This window comes from Rhinolophus sinicus, linkage group LG14 (assembly GCF_036562045.2).
Source record: "Rhinolophus sinicus isolate RSC01 linkage group LG14, ASM3656204v1, whole genome shotgun sequence".
Classification (NCBI taxonomy): Eukaryota; Metazoa; Chordata; class Mammalia; order Chiroptera; family Rhinolophidae; genus Rhinolophus; species Rhinolophus sinicus.
In genome coordinates this window covers 13,753,978-13,758,401 of record NC_133763.1, presented here as the reverse complement: position 1 = coordinate 13,758,401, position 4,424 = coordinate 13,753,978, and the positions used below count along the sequence as shown (strand labels likewise).

The 4,424-nt window shown below is 42.6% G+C and overlaps 1 pseudogene; it reads left to right on the top strand.

Moving 5' to 3' along the window:
* Window positions 1–318: 318 nt before the first annotated feature.
* On the top strand, window positions 319–3,830 carry LOC141568602 (translationally-controlled tumor protein-like; annotated as a pseudogene).
* Window positions 3,831–4,424: the final 594 nt, after the last annotated feature.

Here is a 4,424-nt window from a genome sequence, read left to right as displayed (position 1 = left end):
CTAGGAGAAGGGAGGAGTGGGGAGTTATTTAATGGGGACGGAGTTTCTATTTGATATGATAAAAATGTTCTAGAAATACATAATGGTGATGGTTGTTCAACACTGTGATTGTACTTAAGGCCACTGAATTGTACACTAGAAAATTGTTCAAATGGTAAATTTTTAGGTTAGGCATGTTTTACCACAATAGAAAGGGACGAGACATGTGCTATGAGAGTTCACTGCCTTAGCCAACCTCTCTGAGCTCTAGAAAAAACCCCATGGAGGCAGGTCACCACTCTTGCTCTGAAAGCACACACACCCTCTTCAATGCTCACAGTAGTTCTCTTGCCCCAAATGGGGTTTGATAGAGCATGGCTGCGGCCTCCCTTCACCACAGGAATCATAGCCAGGGATACATCTCGCTATCGTTCCTATTACATGTGTTTTTTTTCTTCTACTCTTTTTCTGGAAAGGCTGAAAAAAACTTCAGATAGTCTATGACACTTGCTTTCTCTTTTCAAATATTCTCATAGTTCACAGAGAAAGATAGTCATTTACCAAGTTGAAGTCTGTACACTTCTTATTTCCCTTAATGCTTTCCATATGTTGACTTTTAAATTCAGACTGGGCCTATTGGAGGTGACAGGAACGTTGTCAGTAGTACCCAAACACGTATTGGCAGCAAATGCCTTGACAGCTTAGCTCTTGTATGTGTCCTTGGTTTGAGCGATCTATCCAATCCCAGCAGGCAAAATACTGTAATTACAATGTACCTGCTGGCAATTATGATAAACCATACAGCCTACAAATCAGCACCACAGATAAAACTGTACACACATGGGAAGACAAATGAACAGATAAGCTGTAAAGCAAACAAAAATATTAAAAGATTTAAGCCAAAGGAGTGCTTTACAAAAAAAGTCCTCCAAAACAAAACAAAACAAAACAAAAAACAACCAAATGTCTAAAAAAGCTGGAACACAGTCACAAGAAAGAATTTGCTTTTACTTTAGACAAAATTGGTCAGATGACAGAGATAACTGGAAGAAATGTATTTCTTAATCTGTGGAGAGTTTCATCTGCCAGATAATCCTCAGATGACACAACTCCCTCACTCCACCATGCGTAAGTGAAATGACACTGTTCAGACTTACAATACTAAATGTAGCAATGATGAAAGTTCACAACGGACTAGAAATAAAAATGTTTTCACATGCATGAATGCAAGATATCATTGAAAAAAATATACCAACCATTTTGGAAAATAAGTGACCGGAAATGGCAGTGATGGGAGAGAATGCTCTGGCTTCTGCACAACTCACAAAACAGCGGAGTCTTCAGTTACTCACATCCGCAACGCCCTTACTTTAGACTTTCACTTTCCCACAAGTACCTTGTCCTTTCGTCTCCATGTCTTTGCTCGTGCTAGTCCCTCTGAATTGAACACCCTCTCCTTCCCACCCAGCCCCCAGTCTCCCCAAGTCTAAATCCCACATCACATACGACCCAGTGTAAAGGTCCATCCTCAATAAAGCCTTTCCCCAAACTCCTCAGCAGAAAGCAATCTCTCACTCATCAAGCCCTATACGTGCCTCTGTACTTCTCTTCGGGCACTCCTCTTTCTGCATGGTAGGTATTATATTTATTTATTTATGTACATGTGTGATCTGTCTGGACACCTAAAGGCAGATGTTCTTCAAAGATCTCTGCTGGACCCTCTTCCTACTTAGTCTACACTACATCCACACACGTATCCCTCCACCTCAACCATCTCCCCACTGTTTCACCATCCCTTACCTCTAGGAACATGATTCCAACATCTCTATTCTGATCTTCAGTCTTATGGTTCTCTCAAGTTTCAGTCCTTTATTTCTAACTGCTAGATTTCTGCACCAAGCTGCCCCTTGCAACTTCAAACTCACTAAGGCTACAGTAGAAATGACCATCTTCCTTGCCCAATTTTCTTCCTCCTTATGCTAATACCGGCCTTGCTGGTCACTTGGGGGCAAACCCCCTTGCCCACCCTCATTGCCCACATCCAGTTACAAAGCTTGCCAGTTTCATTTCTGTAGTATAATACCATGGTCATTTCACCCCTTTCTCCCCACCCCATTTCTCTTTTCCCCAACCTCCAACTACTATTTTAGCCTGTTCACCACTGTATCCACAGTTTCTAGAAATACATATTGAATGAGTCAATTCCCACCCAATGCCTTTGCTCATGCATGCAGTTATCTTACTTTGGAATGTTCTTGTACCACATTGCCAATATCTACACCGTTCTTCAAGGTAAAACTCAGTTGCTCTACTCCCCATGAAATTTTCCAAAAGGGCAAATTTCAGCATCAGTCAGGATTCTTGGTTGCAAACAACAGTAGCTAACTTTGATTATTTGAAAGAAAAAGAACAACAAAAACAATGTATTGAATGATGTGGTGGAGACTCTCCCAATGAATGTGAGGCTGAAAAGCAGGCAGGATAATGTGTAGGCTACACAGAAGCATGTGGCATGGATGCCGCCACCTATATTGTCGCCATAACCAGCCGCTGCTGGATCTAGGAGCCAATACAATCTCTTCTCACCATCCTTCATCTTTCATCACCAGCTCAGGATTGAAAGTCCTGGGTGGGTACATATATTTGGCTAATCCTAGGTGTATGACCAGAGGGTCTCAGGACACAGGATACCTGACTTCTTGACTTTCAGAGGACATGGCAAGACTGTCTCTCCCAAATTCTCACATAATGGGAGAGTCTCTATATTTATAAGAGGATTCAGATACTAGGAAGCAAAATAAAGCAGTAAGTACACTAACCTGTCCAGTGGCCATGTCCAGTGGCTATGTCCTAACTCTTCCGCAGGACTGTAAGTTCCATGAAGGCAGAGTTCACGTCTGGTTCATTTTCGTATCCACAGCAGCTCCAAAAACAGAGCACCTTACACTTCTCCTAGTCAAGAGAGTACTGTTCTAATTACTTTACCATAGCTATCTTGATTCAAAATTTCTTGTGTAAGATACTCGATACTACTTTGAATTTTTCATATTTTCCTTTTGCGCCCACTCCCTTCCCTCGCTCCTCCCCAGCCCTGCTCGGGCTGTAAGGCGCTCACTCCGAGCTCCTGCTGAGCCAGCCAGCGCCGCCCTTCTCCTTCCGGAGACCGTCATGATCCTCTACCCGGACCTCATCAGCCATGAGATGTTCTCCGACATCGACAGCATCCGGGCGATGGCAGACGGGCTGTGCCTGGAGGTGGAGGGGAAGATGGTCCGCAGGACAGAGGTGGACATTAGTGACTCGCTCATTGGTGGAAACGCCTCGGCTGAAGTCCCCGAGGGCGAAGGAACCAAAAGTACAGTAGTCACTGGTGTTGCGATTGCCAGGAACCCTCATTTGCAGGGAACCAGCTTCACAAAAGCAGCCTACAAGAAGTACAGCGAAGATTGCATGAAATGAATCAGAGGGAAACTTGAAAAACACAGACCAGAAAGAGTAAAACCATTTATCACAGGGGCTGCAGAACAAATCAAGTCCATCCTTGCTAATTTCAAAAACTACCAGTTCTTTACTGGTGAAAACAAGAATCCAGGTGGCATGGTTGCTCTGCTGGGCTACCGCGAGGATGGTGCGACCCCATGGATGATTTTCTTTAAGGATGGTTTAGAAATGCAAAAATGTTAACACCGTTGGCCACTGGGATCCATCACCCGTCATCACCAGAAACGGCTTCTGCTTTTCATCCACACACCGGGACCAGGACAGATGGGACCAACGTTACCTTGAGCTCTTCGTTTCTCTTGATGATACTTGGAGCGGAGGCATTGTTTTTAAGAAAATCACGTCATGTAGGTTGTCTGAAAATAAAATACATTGAAACAAACAAAAAAAGATTCAGATTTTAAAAATTTCTAATGTTTTCTCTAACATTTGATATTCTATATAGTCCTTCATGGGACTTACAGCCTTGTAGAAGATGTCTTCCTTTCCCAGAAATATCCTGGGGTCTGCTCTCAAATTCCCTTCCTGACTCAGAGCAGTCATCTGCTCAAAAACTATTCTCAGAGAACACCCTCTGAAAGGCAGGCTAGGTCAAGTTTGATTGTTCACAGAATACAGTTACCCATTTATTGCAGTCATTTCTATGTGCTGGGTACTTTAAGTGCTTTGTAAACATTATCTCATTTATTTCTCATAACCACCCAATGAGGTAGCTATTTTTTTTTTCTCCTTCACATTTTACAGATGAGAAAACAAGCCTCAAATGGGTTCAGTGAATTGCCCAAGACCACACAGGGCTTTTTGATCTAAGATATTTAAATTAGACACAAAAGACTGTAACACTACTGGCCATCTTTTTACATTACAAACCAAACTGGCTTCCTTTTTTGCTTCAAGAAAAGAATTGCAGTGTTGTTGATAACAGCCATTAAGATTATAATGGC